Here is a 20,078-nt window from a genome sequence, read left to right on the forward strand (position 1 = left end):
GCTTCATTACAGAGACATTGTTTTAAATCTTATCTCTTACAAGTCTATTTTCTAGGATAAGAATAACATAAAATATTATCCCAATTTAGAAGTATCCTTAGAGGCTTAGTTTCCTGGGCTGGTTCATGCCACATTATGTTGTTTAAAATGACTCCAGCCCTGTGTTACAAATTTTAAGCTAACATTCTTGTTACCAGTGATATACCTTTTTAATCATACCCAATAACTTATAAGCCAGTAGTCTATTACCAAGACATGCAGAGCATATTTATACCTTTAAGACCAGTCAGAAACCAAATGAAGTGGCTACAGGCATCTTATAAATTTAGACCAATCACAGAATGTTTACTTTTTCTAGCTATAATTTCAAGAGGAAAAACACTTTGTTATTTGCTTAACCCAATAATCACAATTGCAGACATTTACTAGGAAAAAAACAACTATCAGCTTATTTGCCTTAGGACTAAGTAGCTGCAGACTCCTTTTAAAAGCAACTTTTCAGCAGAACCTATCCTGCTGTGCTTGACTCCTGGCTATGGTGAGGGGCAACTTTAATCAGCTTCTGCTGTGCAAACTGAGACTGAATCAAGAGATGGATAACCAGCAGATAAAGTTTTAACCATTTTTTTTTCTTTTCAACATGAAATATAGAACAAAAGTCATTCATACAACAAAACAAAAATAGACACGAAATGACACATGGACAGATTGGCGCAGCAAACACAGATAATACAGAGAGGATAGAGAACTTGATGTTACCAGAATGGAGGATGTCTCCTGTAGGGGACAGAGAGAAAACAGGAAGTTTCCAGATTTCCCTCTGTCCCTGGGTGAGCTCTGAAATTCACTTTCCTTCCCTCTTAATGTCTCTCTTTCATGTCATTTGTCTATCTAGCATCCCCCCTTTTTTGTATTTTACTCTTTATTTTATTTTATTTCATTTCATTATTTTAAGCCCTATTCCACCTGCCTGATGCAGTTTTTGACTGCGGACAAATGACTGTTTAGAATTTTCCAAACCAATTTTTCACTGTCAAACCCTAGCTGATATTAGTGCTGGGCCAACCCTGACTCAGTCTAGCCTGTATCCTTTTTGCACCCTTGCAATAAACAGCCTTCAAGAGATGACATTTGTAACACTAAAATTGATGTTTTATGTTGCTTACCACGCAGAGATATATCTTTTTCTGTTATCTGCCCCACCAAGACAGTATAACTCCATTCCTTCTTTCTGCTTTCAGTCTACTTGTTGGGCACCACCTGTAGCAGCCTGCAGCCTCTGGTTACTAGGATTGTGAAAGGAAGATGGGGTTTTAGATGGGAAAATCTTAAAGAGAAATAATGAGCCAAGACAGTTTTCTGATCAAGGCCAAAAGTTGCTGAGCTTATAAAGGGGGGAAACCCATTCCCCACCACGTACAGGATCTCATTGCTTTGTAAGGATCACTGCTTTATGTCAGAAGAACAGGTTCAGCCACTCAGTAGGTAGAGGCATCTTCGAGGAAAACTACAGATGTGGCTGGAAAATAGACTTTACCTAGGTTCGAGGATTCCATGCTAGGTGGGCTAGCAAGTGTGGCAAGCCAGGTCTGAGCAGCCTGCTTAAGGCTGGGGGAAGGGCACAGAAGAGGGCATCAGATACCATTATAGATGTTTGTGAGGCACCATGTGGTTGCTGGGAATTGAAGTCAGGACCTCTGGAAGAACAATCAGTTCTCTTAACAGTGGAGCCATCTCTCCAGCCCGCATTTCCTGTATTTCTTTAAGTTATTTATTTATTTATTTATTTATTTATTTATTTATTTATTTATTTATTCTATTTAAGGTCATTTGTCTGTGTTTTCCTTTATTTCCTTCACTGAGTCATTTATATCATCCTTAACAGACTGCATTATCTTCATGAAATAGGATTTTAGGTCAGCATCCTGGGTTTCAGTTGTGTTGGTGTGTTCAGGGCTTTCTGTGATGGGAGAACTTGGTTCTGATTATGCCAAAGTATATTGGCTTCTGTTGCTTATGGTCTTCTGCCTGTCTCGTCATCCAATTTATCTAGTGTTAGTTGGCCTGAGAAGCTCTCTCTGGAGCCTGCCAACTATGTCCCTAGTTTGCTGCATGTCTCCTGCCAGCCCTGTCACCCTGGCTGTAGTTAACTTCCTGGGAGGTCTTTAGAGTTTGGGGTCTTCAGATGGCCTACACCCTGGTGAGCATTTGCTCTGGGTGCAGCAGATCTCCTGGGAGGCCTTTAGATGGTGGGCTCTGTTGCCCTTGTGCAACAGTTATCCTGGGAGGCCTTCAGACTATGACATCTTCAGGGGAGCAGACAAGCTGATTATCTGTCACAGTGGAAGGCACAGGCCAGAAAGAGGATTTAGTTTGAGGATGGGAGGGGGTAGGGATGGCTCCTGAGTCCTCTGGGATCCTTGCAATTCACAGCATCTGTGGTTGTCTGCAACTGTCCCTTACCTTGCATGCAGCAGATTTCCTGAGAGGTCTTTAGACTGGGGTCTTCAGAGGAGGAGACAAGCTGATAATCTTTGATTCTTACATGGAGTATTTTCATTTCTGGTCCAAACTCTTTGGTGTAGCATCTGATATATTTATGGCCATCTCTTTATTTTGATTAGTATGTTTTCTTTTATGGTTTTGTTGAAGATGTTTTCTGGCTCTTTGGACTGGGAATTGTCATCCTCTTCTATTCTTATTATTCTTAGGTTTCATCTTTTTTTTTATGTTTCCTAAATTTCCTGGATATTTGGCAATAGAAACATTTTACACTTTTGATTTTCTTTTGGTGATGTCCCAATGTCTTCTATAGTATCTTCTGTGCCTGCAAGTCTGTCTCTCTTTGATCTCTTGTTTTCTTTTTTCTCCCCTTTTTATTGGCTATTTTATTTATTTACATTTCGAATGTTATCCTCTTCCATCCACATTTTCCCCTGCTTCTTTGATGGTGCTCCCCTACCCACCTTCCCACTCACTTTGGTTTGAGGTTGGTTTCTTTTTCATCTTAATAGGTACGATTTAGGAAAAGATTTTCTAACTTATTATATTTTGCTACTGGCAGAAATTGTACCCTAAAATACCGTTTTTGATAATGTATGCTATATTTTATTTAGATAATTTATTCTTTCAAATAAATCACTTTGTTTTATACTTTTTTTTCATTTTATATTTTGAAAAATATTTTGTATCATATATTTATGTGTTCCTTGAGGGTGTTCAGTCTTTATAGTTATATTTTATATCTGCCTTCCTAGATAGTGTACATAACTGCTGTGATTGCTTATTTTTAATTTTATTATCCACCTTTTAAGTGTTTTAACAAGGTCTATTACATGGGGAAGAATGATGGGAGGAAACTGAAATGAAATTTTGTAGATTTCCTCTGAAACTAGATTCCTATCATACATATTGTAGTGTGTGTGTGTGTGTGTGTGTGTGTGTGTGTGTGTGTAGAGGTGTTGTTCTTCCACATACAAACATTCCTTGCTTACGTGTTGGGTATAGGGCTCTTTACAAAATATACATCTGAACACTGAAGTTGTCATACCCAGACTTCCCTCTATCCTTTCTTTATTCACTTAAGAAAACCCAACTCTCATAGCCCTAGAAAAAGGGAAACTTATAAAAAAGGAGTGTCATTTTTACTGAGCATATATGCTTTGCTTTAGCTCCTCTGCTTTATTCTCCTCTAGAGTAAAATCCTGAAAAGTTTTTGAAATGTTTTATCTCAAGATATCCTTAAATAGGTCATTTATGTAGTTCAGACTACTTATCCTTAAAATGTACAAGCCTTGATGTGGCACTGGAAATTCCTTGTAGAGTATTATTTTTAAATTTTGAGTCTTTATCATGAGAGTTAAAATCATTGGTTGTGCTTTGTACTTTTCAAATTTTCTTCTAAATTTTGGGGCAATTTGAGACATGATTACATAGGCAAATTTCCATTTCATTATTTCAACTGTAAGTCATAAGACATTTTGTCTTTTAACAATTGCTTTTTGAACTAGGTTAATTGTCAAGTTCAAAAATGAAAAAAAAAATGAACAAAAAGAGCTAGAATAGTTTACCTAATCACACAAGTATACCGTCCCCCAAATAAAATAAACTAAAAGTTCAAGAGTCATTTGTTGTTTACCCACAAGTTATTATTTGAGACAATTAACCCTTATATAAATAATGAGACCAAACTAACAATGAGGGCAAAATAGAAAATGTGTCAGATATTTTAAATGTCAGTGTCACTTTTATTTCCTTAGATGACCAGAGAAGGTGAGAGCTATGCCCAAGTTTTGTGAATACATGCCTTCTCCTGAGCTCAGAACATTTCTTTCTTTAAAAAAAAAAAATCTCTATTTTTATTGGATATTTTATTTCCCTTTCCTTGTTTTCCCTCCAGAAGCCCCCTATCCCATACCCCCTCTCCCTGCTTCTATGAGGGGGCTCCCCCACCACACTTCTGCCTCCTGCCTTCCCATTCTCCTACAATGGGCCATCGAGCCTTCACAGGACCAAGGGCCTCTCCTCCCATTGATGCCAGGAAAGGCCATCTTCTGGTACATATGAAGTTAGAGTGATGGGTCCCTCCATATGTACTCTTTGGTTGGTGGTTTAGTCCCTGTGAGATCTGGGGAGTCTGGTTGGTTGATACTGTTCTTCTTCCTATGGGGTTGCAAATCCCTTCTGCTACTCCAGTCCTTTCTCTAACTCCTCTATTGGGGACCCAATGCTCAGACCATTGGTTGACTGTAAGCATCAGCCTCTGTATTTTTCATGTTCTGGCAGAATGTTTCAGGAGACAGCTATATCAGACTCTTGACAGCAAGCACTTCTTGGCATCTGCAATAGTGTCTGGGTTTGGTGTCTATATATGTGATGGATCCCCAGTTGGGGCAGTCTCTGGATGGCTTTTCCTTCAGTCTCTATCTAATTCTTCCTAGGCCTATCCCTGGAAACTTCTACCCTCTGAAGAAGAATCTAATCTTCTGGTAGACCTTGAAGATTTCAGCTTCCAGTTTCTTTCTTTCTTTTTTTTTAATTAGATATTTTCTTCATTTATATTTCAAATGCTATCTCAAAAGTCCCCTATACCCCCCACCACTCCCTTACACACCCATTCCCACTTCTTGGCCCTGGCATTCCCCTGTACTGAGGCATATAAATTTTGCAAGACCAAGGGGTCTCTCTTCCCAATGATGGTCAATTAGGCCATCTTCTGATACATATGCAGCTAGAGACACAAGCTTCGGGGGTACTGGTTAGACGATATTTTTGTTCTACCTATAGGGTTGCAGACACCTTTAGCTCCTTGGGTACTTTCTCTAGCTCTTCCATTGTGGGTCCTGTGTTCCATCCAATAGCTGGCTGTGAGCATCCACTTCTGTGTTTGCCAGGCCCCGGAATAGCCTCACAAGAGACAGCTATATCAGGGTCCTTTCAGCAAAATCTTGCTGGTGTATGTAATGGTGTCAGCGTTTGGAGGCTGATTATGGAATGGATCCCCGGGTGTGGCAGTCTCTAGATGGTCCATCCTTTTGTCTCAGCTCCAAAGTTTGTCACTGTTACTCCTTCCATGGGTGTTTTATTCCCAATTCTAAAGAAGGAGCCAAGTGTCCACACTTTGGTCTTCATTCTTCTTGAGTTTCATGTGTTTTGCCACATGTATCTTGTATCTTGGGTATCCTAAGTTTTTGGGCTAATATCCACTTATCAGCTTCCAGTTTCTGTCTGTTCACCTAGACATAGAATGTTTCAGCCTTCAGGACTTACTGCTGAATAAACTCATTATTTGTAGATCTTTCTGAACTCTTAACTAGTTCATTCAAATTAGCTATACTGCTTCAAACTCCTCTTAATTCTGACTGAATTACTCTGCTTGGAAAAACTGTCTCTCAACTGGACAAAATGAATTGCACTGACTGCTGTTGTAAACAGAATCTCTTATAAGCAATGCCTGTCAATAAAACAGCCTATGCCCAATGAGCTGAGGCAGGAAATAGGAAGTATGACATTGTAAAGAAAAGGGATGGTTCTGGGAAATAGTGAAAGGCACGGGGAACTCACCCAGGAACAGTGATGAAACAGCTGGGGGTGATGGTAGTAAACCAGCAGGTACCTGAATTCAGGATAGATAAGGAGGAGATTCACACTAGACATGGAAGAATGATGCTAAGTAGATTTAACTAACTAGGTGAAAGACAGAATAGTTTGAATTGGTTAAGTAACTTACAAACTAGTAATGAGCTAAAGCTTATGGCCTAGGCATTTATTAAAATTAATTAGATTCAAAGACATAATTCTTGGTGCATGGACCAGTGAAGAGGTAAAACAGATTTACTATTTTTTTTTTTTTTTACATGCACTCACTTCTGGAACTGAAAGGAACTAAACAAACTGAACAGAAATGCAAAATCTAAACTGAACTGTACTGAACTAAACAGACTTCAACTTAACTGCACCAAATTCAATTGAAGTGCACTCAATTCAACTGCACTCAGCTGAACCAAACTCTACCTCTCTCCCTGTCTCCCTTAATGCTGATAAGTAGTCTCTCTTTCCTGTCTGTTCTCAAGAGAGTTGTGTTTATCCTATCCCTGACTCCTTCTGTCAAGTCTTTCTATGAACTTCACCTTTTCTGCCCCTTAACTAGATGTCATTGTTTGGGATTAAAGGTATGTACTAAGGACATGTCTATGTTCCATCTATATTCCAGAAGAATCATACTGTCTTAGGTTTTTAAATTTGATCCATTTTCAGAGTAGCCATGTTACAAATTTTACAACTAGGCAAAAGTGTACAGTATATGGAGCAAAACTGTAATATAAAGTCATATCAAAGTTTAAACTAATTCATTAATCTAATTTTACACCTACATTTTATTTTTCAAGCGTTATTCCACAAACCAATATATACTTAAACTGATAGCTATTTAGTTGCTGTTACTTTCTTAGATATGGATTCACAACCTTAAGAAATAATCCAGAAGGGATTAAAGTATAATTGTTCCAAAGCAATCAATAGGCTTTTACCGCAGTGATTATCATATTTCTTGTTAAATAATTAATAAGTGCTTTTATTAAAAATGTTTGTCCTGCTGGACATGGTGGCACATGCCTTCAATACCAGCATTTGGGAGGCAGAGACAGGCAGATTTCTGAGTTTGAGGCCTTGAGTTCCAGGACAGCCAGGGCTACACAGAGAAACTAAAAGATCCTGATAGAGAGAAAAAACATATTTAAGCCCCTAGACCTGTGTCCAAAATAGCCCCATTGTTCGAGGATGCCAGGTATTTGCAGTTTTTGCCTTTCTATAGCCCAATGGCAGGTGTTTGTGGTTTTTGTGTCTTTATAAACCCCTTGAGCTCTTCATCAACTCCTTTACCCCTGTGTGGGATATGAGTTTTCCCCAGTACACTGGTCTTTCCTGAATAAACCTCTTGCAGTTTGCATCAAGACCCTTTCTTGTCAGTGATTTGGGGTGTCGCCTCTCCTGAGTCAGAATATGGCAGAGTCCTCACGTTGTCAGTCTTTTATTTGGTGCATTGGCTAGTAGATGTGACCTCCCCTCACACCCGAGAATCAACTTGGAGGTATGGGGATCCCCTCTGGAATGTGTGTGTGCCGGCCGGTGTCTCTGTTCTGAGTGTCTGTTTTCTGTTTTCTGAAACGAACGTGTGCTTGTTGTGTTGGTTTGTTTATCTGTGTCTCGTCCAGGATAGGGTGACCACTCCCATCTCTGAAGACCCACTTGGAAGTGAAATTTCTTGTCTGAAACTGTTTCTGTGTGCCGGCGAAGGTTGGAGGTTTCTGTTTGCAGTTGTGACATCTCATGGGAGACGGAGACCCCAGTCTTGAGATGAGGCCTGGAGTGTGATTGGCAAATGTGCTAGGATCACTGACTGCTACTCTGGGGGACACCTTAGAGCAAGGGGATAGACTCCAGGAGTCTGACTGGGATGGGGGTGAGGATCACCTCGACCTTCTGCATCCTTGAATTGGTTTTGTATATATGTAAGTCTTTGTGTGTGTATCTCTTGTGTTTGTTTTGTGTTTTTCATGACTTTGACAATGGGACAGACTGTGACAACCCCCCTAAGTTTGACATTAGATCACTGGACTGAAGTTAGGTCGAGGGCCCACAACCTTTCAGTGGAAATCAAGAAGGGACATTGGCAGACATTTTGTGCTTCTGAGTGGCCAACATTTGAGGTGGGATGTCCACAAGAGGGGACTTTTGACTTGACTGTAATCTTTGAAATTAAAGCCATTGTCTTTCAGGATGAATCTGGGTCCCACCTGGACCAGCAGCCATACAAAACTGTGTGGCAAGACTTCGTCCAGAATCCACCCCCATGGGTCATCCGTGGATCCTGCTCTTCGTGGACCAAAAGTGAAACCTAAGGTTCCTCCCAAAACAGAGCCTTCGCCTCAGCCCTCAGCTCCCCCCAAGATCTATCCCGAGATTGAGGGGACTCCTGAGTGTCCAGAACCTCCTCCTCCTCCCTATCCCTTGCTCCCTCCGGTTCCTGCACCTCCGTGGCATCTAGAGGCCCCCCTGGGGCTGGTGGTGGTGCAGTCGGAGGACCAGCAGCTGGGACCTGAAGCTAGTGCCCACAGAGTCCCTTTGCAAATGAGGTTCCCAACACCATGTCTGCCTTTCCTTTACATGTAGTGGGGCCACTTGCAGACCCCCACTCTCTCCAGACTCTTCAGTACTGGCCATTCTTGTCAGCTGATCTATATAACTGGAAATCTAACCATCCTACTTTTTCAGAAAATCTGGCTGGACTAACCAGCCTGGTAGAAATATTAATGATCTCTCATCAGCCCACTTGGGATGATTGCCAACAGCTTTTGCAGGTTATCTTCACCACAGAAGAGAAGGAAAGAATTCTCTTAGAGGCCTGGGAGAATGTCCCAGGGATTAACGGGGCCTCGACCAATTTGCCCAATGAGATAAACGCAGGGTTCCCTCTCTGCAGACTGGATTGGGACTACAACATGGCTCAAGGTAGAGAGAGGTTGACAGTTTACTGCTGGGCTCTGGTGACAGGTCTCAAGGGAGTGGCAAGGCGCCCCACTAATTTGGCAAAGGTAATAGAAGTAATGCAGGGGCCAACTGAGCCCCCGTCTGTTTTCCTAGAAAGGTTAATGGAGGCTTATAGATGCTACACTCCCTTTGACCCCACCTCTGAGGGTCAACAAGTCACAGTAGCTATGGCTTTTATAGGGCAGTCAGCATCATACATTAAAAGAAAGTTACAGAGACTGGAAGGGTTACATGCCATGGCTTTACAGGATTTAGTTTGAGAGGCAGAGAAAGTGTTTAACCAGAGAGAGACCGAGGAAGAAAAGAAAGAGAGGGAAAAGCTCGAGGAAAAAGAAAGGGAAAATAGGAGAGATTGAAGGCAGGAGAGATTGAAGACAGGAGAGAAACTTAAGCAGGATTCTGGCCACAGTAGTAGGAGAGCATGATCTGAAAATAGACGGACAGGGTATCTGGGCAACAAGGAATCTAGACCTGGTGGAAGAAGACCCATTCAGAAAACTTTGGAAAAAGACCAATGTGCATACTACAAAGAGAAAGGACACTGGGTGTGAGAATGCCCTAAGAAGAAGGGGAAGGCCCCTAAAGTCCTGACTCTAGAGGATGATGATTAGGGGAGATGGGGCTCAGACCCCCTCCCTGAGCCTAGGGTAACCCTGACTGTGGAGGGGACCCCTGTGGACTTTCTAGTAGACACTGAGGCAGAACACTCTGTGTTGAAACAACCATTGGGAAAACTCAAAACTGAAACAAAACCAAAACATAGTAATTGGAGCCACAGGCCAGAAACAATACCCTTGGGCCACTGCACATACTGTAGACTTAGGCAAATGACAAGTGAGTCACTCTTTCTTGGTCATCTCTGAGTGTCCCACATCACTTCTGGGGAGAGACCTTTTGACTAAACTGAAGGCCCAGATCAAATTCACTCAAAAAGGGCCAAGACTAAGTTGGGAATCTCCTGCCTCCACGATCCTGGCCCTACAACTTGAGGAAGAGCATTGCCTACATGACCTTTTAAAGATGGGTGGAAGCCTACCCAACTAAAAAAGAAACTGCCAATGTCATGGTCAAGAAGATCCTGGAGGAGATTTTCCCACGATTCAGGATTCCCAAGGTAATAGGTTCCGACAATGGACCCGCCTTTGTTGCCCAGGTAAGTCAGGGATTGGCCACCCAATGGGGGATTAATTGGAAATTACATTGTGCTTATAAACCCAAGAATTCAGGACAGGTAAAGAGGATGAATAGAACATTAAAAGAGACCTTAACCAAATTGACCATAGAGACCGGCAGGAATGACTGGATAGCTCTCCTTTCCTTTGCCTTGTTCCATGTCAGGATAACCCAGGAAAGCTTAAACTCACTCCCTATGAAATCCTTTATGGGGGGGTCTCCCTTACTCACTGAGGTGAGGGGAATGTTAGAATTTAACCCTAGTCCTTCATTGTTTGCACATGTGAAAGCCCTAGATGTGGTCAGAATTACGGCCTGGAAGCAGTTCAAAGAGGCTTATGAACCAGGAGATTTGATGGTGCCACACCAGTTCCAAGTGGGAGACATAGTTCTCGTCCAACGACATTGAGCAGGAAATCTAGAGCCTCCTTGGAAGGGCTTCTACATCCTGTTGCTGACCACTCCCACCGCTGTTGAAGTAGAAGGCATCTCCACTTGGATCCATGCCTCCCACATGAAGCGAGCTCCTGAGCAACCCCAAGATAATTGGAAATTGGAAAAGACTGCTGATCCTCTTAAGCTGTGCCTACTCAGCAGATGCAATCCAGAAAAACAGTGACAACCCGCATCAGCCCCCCAAAAAAACAGAACCCCTGGGGGCATGGTGGCTGAAGGCCTCTTTAATAACCACCCTCATTTCCACTTTGATGGAACCTTTTTGCGCTAACCTTTGGCCCGCTGATTCTTAATAGGTTAGTGACCTTTGTAAAAGAAAGGATTAGTGCAGTCCAGCTGTTGGTGCTGAGACAACAGTGCCAGTCTCTGTAGAACCTTGAAGAAGAGATTGAAGTGTAGTTCTAAGATTAGAACTAGTAACTAGAGGGAGTGGGGAATAAAAGATCCTGACAGAGAGTAAGAAATTATTTAAGCCCCTAGACCTGTGTCCAGGATGCCAGGTGTTTGCAGTTTTTGCCTTTCTATAGCCAAATGCCAGGTGTTTGTGGTTTTTGCCTTTATAAACAAACCCCTTACTCCTTGAGCTCCTCATTGACTCCTCTACCTTTGCATGGGATACGGTTTGTCTCCAGTGCAGTGGACTTTCCTGAATAAACCTCTTGCAGTTTGCATCAAGACCATTTCTCGTCAGTGATTTAGGGTGTCGCCTCTCCTGAGTCAGAACATGGGGGAGTCCTCATGCTGTGGGACTTTCAAAACCCTCGGAAAAAATGGTTGTCCCTCTGCCATCCATCTTCTGGTAATCATTAATTAATTAATTAGTTAATTAAGAATACTTGTTCCTCTTATGACAGAGTAGGTGACAATTTTGGCTAAATGCTACAGGTTTATATATTTATTAGGTGGGTTCAAGCAAAATGTAAAAAAAATATCTACTATGCAGTTTGGTTTTCAGAAAGGAAAAGGCAGCTTATAGTATTCACAGAGCTGCAGGCTATTAGAACAGGAGAGAATGCAATAAAAATAAACTGTGACATCAGAACACAACACTTTAAGGTTTTGCTTTGGTTATGCCTACATATACACAAGTATTTAAAAATTATACACCAAGTAAACTGAAGCCAATGGTTAATTTAAAAATGTTTGTGAATAACTTACTGCATTCTAATATTTATTCAAATTGCATTAGGAACATTGTTCAGATGTCGATCAAAATGACACATAGAAATAAAAAACAAGATTCACTGGAGCTCATTATAGGAAATTAAATGAATTTTTAAAAAAACCTATGGAATTTCCCATAAGGACTTTTATTCTGATGCTGCTACATAAATGTATCTGATTCTCTCATTTTCCTTCTTCCCTCTATAAAATATTTATAGCTTTGATTTTGCTCATCAAAATTTTTATGTTTAAATTTATTTATCACTAAGGAATTTAAAACTAAAGCTGTTCTTTAGGTAAATCTTCAGCATCAACTTCCAACCAAAACACAACAGGCAAAGTGTTACCAGTAAGTGCATATGCACAGCTCCAAAATGGAAAATGCCAGTAAACTATAAGTTATTCAAACAACTGAATGTTTTGGTAGCATGTGCCATACTATTGTTCCTCTTAAAATTCTTATTTTTCCATCCAGTATTTCTGGAAGTACAAAATATTTGCTTAAAAACTTCACTTTCCCACTACACTAAAGCATACATTCCCCCAGAATGGCATCGTTTGATAGATGGTGTATTTTTTCTTTTTTCTTTTAATTAGATATTTTCTTTATTTACATTTCAAGTGTTATCCCCTTTCCTGGTTTCCCCTTCAAAAACTACCTATCCCATCCCCTCTCCCCTGCTCACCAATCCTCCTACTCCCATTTTCCTGTCCTGATATTCCCCTATACTGGGGCATCAAGCCTTCTCAGCACCAAGGACCACTCCTTCCATTGCTGTTCAGCAAGGCCATCCTCTGTTACATATTCATTTGGAGCCATGAATTCAAAGTAGACCTATCAATGTGTGGTTTTGTTTGTTTGTTTGTTTGTTTGTTTTTGAAATAGGGTGTCTCTACAAAGCTCTGACAGACACAGACAGAATTCACTACATTGACCGGACCTGTCTTGAACTATCAGAGACCTGATTGCATCTGCTTCTCCAGTGAGTGGTATAATTAAAGGCATATGCCACCATACCTGATCTTTAAGGACACTTTTGAATTTATAAAATTAAAATCATATGCATCATATATAAAGCTGTATGAAATGACCAAAGACTTTATTTCAGTGTTGAGGATCAAATTCAGCTCATCATTCATAGTAGACAAAAGCCATACAACTAAGCTAGACTTTTACCCTAAACTTGAATTGGTTCTATTATTGTTTCATCTTCTTTTGAGACAGAATTTCACTTATCTCAGAATCAATATATAAACAAAGATGAACTTGAATTTCTGGTCCTCTTGTCTACAACTGCCAAGTTCAAGTATTGTGGTATGTACAACCTAATCAAGCCGTGTTCATTTTCTATGGATATTTAAGTACATGTTCTTATGATGATGATTCCACACTGTTAGCTTACAGTTTACTTTCAATGTATGACCAATAGCAATATTTTTTTTAAAAATGTGCTTATGTATATTAAATATAGAGTCTATGTTCAAGCTAGATTTCAAATTCATGATAGACAAAAGAGAAGGAGGAACATCAAGAAAAAAATCCATATTTAAATTGATTAAAATATTTGAATAAAATTCTTGGTAGATGCTGGACAGTGCTGGGGCTGAGACATTTCTGGTATCCTAGGATTATGGCTAAAACACGAAAAAACAAAATTATTCTATTTTATTTTAGTCTAGTTCTTTTTGTGTTGCTTGTTTATTTTGGATGTGTCTTTCTTCTTTAAGAGAGGAGAGGACATGTTCTATCTACATAACTCTGGCTGGTTTGGAACTTCCTGTGTTGACCAGGCTGGCCTTAGACTCACAGAGATATAACTACCTTTGTATCCTTAGTTGTGGGATTAAAGGCATATATCACAATTTCTGACTTAGCCTAGCATTTTAAGCACCTAGGAAGTTTAGATGTTGAAAAGGTTTTCTATACATTGGATTTATTATTTTGTGATTTCTTGGATTCTTTTACATCTGTGCTTGAGCAATTTTCATAAACTAGTAGAATTAAATCATGTAATAAATCTATAAGAAGATTTATCTTGGAAATTTACAGGTGCTGGCAGGACTCAACTCTTCATCTTCCCTCAATGGTCATTTTAACCCATTTAACAGAATACTTTAAATATGTTGACAACTACTGATGAGTTAATATAAAAATAACATGGATGGATATGTATGTACATATTTGAGTAAACTATAAGTTCATCTTAAAAGATTATTTATCAACTAATAAAACTCAGCAAATGAGATATAATTACATTACTTTAGAGGATAAAGCATTATTTTCTAAATTCAGCAAACCACATGCTTAATTCTAAAACACCGAAAACATACTCTTTAAAAGTTAGAACTTTTTAAATTTTCAAACTATAATCATGGTTTTATATAGTTTAGTCATCCTAAATAAGAAAAAAAAAAGCCTAAAGTAGGATGACCATTGTCTGTCTTTCTTCTATGTTTTATGTAGTCATGAGAATTTGTTTAGTCTAGAAGCTTAAGAATGTATTCAGCAGGAATAATTCCAAAAATTCTATAGCATACATTCTTTTTAAAAAGTATTTTATTTTTTGAAATAATAATACAAATGCCATTTTTATGTTCCTTTGCCTACCTCCAAATTGTGCCATATACCCAATCCTTATTATCTTTCTATTTATTTGCCTCTTTTGTCATGCTTTGTGTTGTTGTTATTGGAGATGATGGTGGGAGTGGTGTGTGTGTGTGTTTGCATGCATACATTCTTAAGGGCATAAATAACACATGGTCAGTCTGTATAAGGTTATATTTATATATACTTTTTGGATTGATCACTTTCTATTAACCAATTTATGTGTCCTTCTCTAGGAAAGACTATTTTTCCAGCTCACAGACCTCCTTAGTTGACTATAGTTTGTTGTGTAGATTGAGCCTCCTGGAATTTCTCCTATTAACATTACTGAGTATATTTTTTGTCCCTCTTCAGCTCCTAATTAAGTAGTCATAAGACTACTTATGGGTATAGCCTCAAACACCCTGGAAGTCACAATCTCCCCCCAAACTCCCAGATTCTTTGGTTGTTAAATGTTTTCCATCCCTACTTCCACAATGTTCCCCAAGCCTTAACTATAAGAGTGTTTTGTAGATGTATCTATTGAGACTGGGCTCTACAACTATTCATTTTGATTGGCTGTACTTCTCTGTAATGGTTTCTGTCAGTTGCAATGAGAATTTTCCTTGATGAATGGTAAGGCTATATATATATATATATATATATATATATATATATATAGAGAGAGAGAGAGAGAGAGAGAGATTTAGAATGCAGTTACAGATTATGCTAGGTTAGTAAACTGGTAGTTGTAGGATCCTTTCCAAGATACACAAGACTCATAACTATAATTACAAGGATTCCATTACTAGGAATGAGGTCTGTGTTCTGGCTGGCTGTTTTTTTTTTTAATAGATAAATTATCATACTGCTTTATTTTGTGTCAACGTGATACAGTCAGGGTTATCTGGCTTCATTTTAGAAGATGCTTTCATTAGATTAGACAATAGGCAACTCTGTGAAGATATTTTCCTGATTAATTACTGATGTGAGAAATCCCAGCTCATGGTGTGCATTACCCTTCCCAAGCTTGGGTCCTGGGTAGAATGAGAAAGAAGGCTTGACATCTATGGGCAGGAAACCAGTAAGTAGCCTTTTCCCCAGGATCTGTTTTAGTCCTTTTTTTTAAATAAATAAAATAATTTTATTAGTTATTTTCTTATTTTCATTTCAAATGTTATTCCCTTTTCTGGTTTCCCCTCCAAAACCTCCTATCCCCCTCCCCCACTTCTATGAAGGTGTTTCCACATCCACTCACTCCCACTTCCCAGTGCTGTCATTCCCATATACTGGGGTATTCAGCTTTCACAGACCAAGGGCCTCTACTCCCATTGATGCCAGAGAAGCTCATTTTCTGCTAACTATGAGGCTGGAGCTATGAATTGCTCCATGTGTACACTTTGGTTGGTGGTTTAGTCCCTGAGAGTTTTGGGAAGTCTGGTTGGTTGATATTATTGTTTCCCTTATGGGGCTGTAAAACCCTTCATCTCCTTCAGTCCTTTCTCTAACTCCTGTATTGGGGACTCCATGATTAGTCCAATGGTTGGCTGTGAGCATCCACCTCTGTATTTGCCAGGCTCTTGCAGAGCTTCTTAGGAGACAGCTATCTCAGGATCTTGCCAGTATGAACTTCTTCACATCCACAATAGTGTCTGGGTTTGGTGACTGTATATGGGATGGATCCTTAGGTGAGGCAGTCTCTGTATGGCCTTTACTTCTGTCTCTGCTCCACACTTTGTCTCCCTATTTGCTCCTATGAGTATTTTGTTCCCCTTTCTAAGAAGGACCGAAGCACCCACACTTTGGTTTTCTTTCTTGAGCTTCAAGTGATCTGTGAATTGTATCTTAGGTATTCTGAGCTTTGGAGCTAATATTCATTTATCATTTAGTGAATAACATGTGTGTTCTTTTGTGATTCGGTTACCTCACTCAGTAAGATATTTTCTAGTTCCATCCATTTGCCTAAGAATTTCATGAAGTGCTTGTTTTAATAGCTGAGTAGTACTCCATTGTGTAAATGTACCACATTTTCTGTATCCATTCCTCTGTGTAAGGACACTTGTGTTATTTACAGATTCTGGCTATTATAATTAAGGCTGCTATGAACATAGTGGAGCATGCATCCTTATTACATGTTGGAGCATCTTTTGGGTATATGCCCAGGAATGGTATAACTGAGTCCTCAGGTTTTCTGAGAAACTGCCAGAATGATTTCCAGAGTGGTTGTACAAGCTTGCAATACCACCAGCAATGGAGGAGTGTTCCTCTTTCTCTACATCCTTGCCTGCAACTGCTGTCACTTGAGTCTTTGATCTTAGCCATTCTGACTGGTATGAAGTAGAATCTTAGCATTGTTTTGATTTGCATTTCCCTGATGACTAATGATGTTGAACATTTCCTTAGGTGCTTCTCAACCACTTGGTATTTCTCAGCTTAGAATTCTTTGTTTATCTCTGTATCCAATTTTTTAATACAGTCACTTGGTTATCTGGAGTCTAACTTCTTGAGTTCTTTGTAGATATTGGATATTATCCCTCTATCAGATATAGGATTGGTAAAGATGTTTTCCTAATCTGTTGGTTGTAAGTCCAACTAGAGAACTGTTGCTTACTGTTAAGGTATGTATATAGCACTACAGCATCCTTTGATTTATCTTGCCATCCTGGTCATTGTTGTGTTTTACAGGCATCTTAACTGTGTAGGGCTGTTGGTTGCTTCCTGCCTTTGGAAGCTTGCATGGCATATTCTGATACCAGAAGATTTATTCACGTCAGTTCCTACTCAGTGGTCTCTGGAAGCTGTGTCAAATGTGTATGGTGTCTTCAGCAATAGTGACTTAGATTTTACCTCCAAGGAGAAACCCAGGTAGATAGCAACAACCTGTAATATTTTGGGAGTCTCTTAGACAACCTTGACCAACAACTTCAAAGAAAGTTTTCCTGTGTCTGATGTTGTATTTTTGTTTTATTTTTTGTTTTGTTTTGTCGTGTTGTGTCTTGTCTTGTCTTGCTTTGTCTTGTCCTGTCCTGTCCTGTCCTGTCCTGTCCTGTCCGGTCTGATCTTGTTTTGTTTTGTTTTGTTTTTTTCCAAAAAATCTTTGGTTCTTGGAGGGAGAACATCATCAGCCCAGATGGGAACATTTCATTTAAAGTGTACATGTATATTTATATTTTGATTTTGTGCATTATAGGCATTTTAGGTAAATAATTAATACTGTAATTCCTGGTTATTTTCAACATTCTTACTGATATTTCACCCTCCTTCCTTCATATTTATCTTCCATTCTCAAAGAAGAGCCACTCCCCATTTTCCCATTCCCCTGATTAGATCTTATATCCTGTTGTTTCTATCTCTTGCTACCCAACCCAGGCAAGCTGCCCCCTTTTTATTGTCCTGGTTTCTGCATTTACTTCAGTATATATACTCAAATCTGAAGATTTGAAGATGAGAGAAACTATTTGTCATTCTGGATCTGAGTTACCTTACTCAATATATTTTCTAATTTCAGCCATTTACCTATAATGATCATTACTTTTTTTATTTTGAAATTATATTTATGTACTGAAAACTTAGAAATGTGCATTTAACCAAGTTTAGTCTCAAGAACTCTAACCTTTTCCTTTTTCAGGTTGCCAATGTGAGCCACAGACTTGGACCCAGCACATTGCCTCCCCAGTGTGGTGGAACATTGTATCTGTCATTATACTTCATCCTAATAGCTTCCACCAGCTTAGCCAGAGCATGCTTGTCTTCCCTGGGAAGGTAAGGAGAAAGTTCTTGTTAGACCTAACATGTGAAGGCAACAGTGGTGCATGTAATCCTGTGGACCAGGTGCCCCAGCTTGGGCTTGCTTTGATGATGCAGTAGAGCACCGCCCCCCCCCATCTTTTGACACAAGGCAGGCAGGAAAACCACCAGCTCAATGGGTCTACATCATGGGCAATCACCACCAGCTGAACCTTCTTGTTCTCCACCAAAATGGTGACTGTATTGACTCCTGCTTGGAGGACAGGTGGTCTCTTAGTTGGGATGCCCCTTTGCCAGCAGCTTTATTTATAGCATGGGCCAATCACTTTTGCTTCTTTTCTTTCTTTGTCTCTGGCCTGTATCTGTGGATAAGCTTAAGAAGCTTAGTAGCTGTTTGCCTTTCCAGACCTAGGTGAACTAGTTAAGGTAAGGAGGTACATTGAACTGTTTATAGAGGATGACTCTTTGCTGCTGCAGCCTTATTTAGGAGTAGCATTTAATGAAGTATGCTTTCACTTTTTCTTTACAGAAGAATAATACCACAATTTTTTTTATCTATCCATGCCCCAGTTGAAGGGCATTTAGGTTATTTCAACTTCCTAGCTATTGTGAATAGAGAATCAAGGCACATGTCTTAACAAATATCTTTGGAAGGGCATACCAAGCCTTTGTGAGTATGCCAACTATGCAGCTGGGTCATATAGTAGATTTATTTTCAAATTTTTGAGAATTCCACATAGTGATTTCCAGAGTGATTGTACCAGTTTGCAATCCCACTAAAAGTGTATTAGGGTTTCTATTTCCCTAAACCATCTCCAGTATTTGTTGTAAGTTGTTTTATTGATCTTTCTGACTAGGGTAAATGAAATCACAAACTTGTTTTGCATTTTTGTTTTCTATTCATTATTTCCAGAGTGGTTGTACAAGCTTACAATCACACCAACAATGGAGGAGTGTTCCTCTTTCTCCACATCCTCACCAGCATTTGCTGTCACATGAATTTTTGATCTTAGCCATTCTGACTGGTGTGAGGTGGAATCTCAGGGTTGTTTTGATTTGCATTTCCCTGATGATTAAGGATGTTGAACATTTTTTCAGGTGCTTCTCTGCCATTCGGTATTCCTCAGGTGAGAATTCTTTGTTCAGTTCTGAGCCACATTATTTAATGGGGTTATTTGATTTTCTGGAGTCCACCTTCTTGAGTTCTAGTGCTTTAAGCACAATATTGAAAATGAATGGTGGTAGTTGACGCCTCTTCCTCATTCTTAACATCAGTGGGATTACTTCAAAATTTCCTCTAATTAGTATGGTATTTGTGGTGGTTTTCTCATTATAAAAAATGTATTATTTTGAGGTATGTTCCTTTAGTTCTAGGATCTTTTTCATGACGAAGATTGACCTCTGTAAAAGGCAGGTTTTTGTGCATCTACTAAAATGATCATGTGATTTTTTGTCTTTAAGTCCATTTATATGGCTTATTACATATATTGACTTGTGTACCTTGAACCATCTGTGCATTTCAGGAATAAATCTAAGTTGGTCATGGTAGGTAATCTTTTTGATATATGTCAATATTCTGTTTGATAGCATTTTATTGAGAAGTTTTCAATCTATGTTCACCAGGGATATTGGCCTGTAGTTTCTTTTGTTGTGTCATTTTGCAGGGAAAGGGTATATTAGATTGATACAGATATTAAAGGTGAATGGGAGACTGGGAGTGCTCCTGTTTCTATTTTTTTTTAATTATTAATATTTTTATTACATATTTTCCTCAATTACATTTCCAATGCTATCCCAAAAGTCCCCCATAGTGCCCCCCACTTCCCTACCCACCCATTCCCATTCTTTTGGCCCTGGCATTCCCCTATATTGGGGCATATAAAGTTTGTAAGTCCAATGGGCCTCT

General features: G+C 39.4%; 1 pseudogene; it reads left to right on the forward strand.

Annotated features, from left to right (window-relative positions):
- The first annotated feature begins 8,066 nt into the window (after positions 1-8,066).
- Positions 8,067-10,092, forward strand: LOC110286260 (annotated as a pseudogene).
- The last annotated feature ends 9,986 nt before the right edge of the window (positions 10,093-20,078 follow it).

The sequence above is a fragment of the Mus caroli genome, chromosome X (genome assembly GCF_900094665.2).
Source record: "Mus caroli chromosome X, CAROLI_EIJ_v1.1, whole genome shotgun sequence".
NCBI lineage: Eukaryota > Metazoa > Chordata > Mammalia > Rodentia > Muridae > Mus > Mus caroli.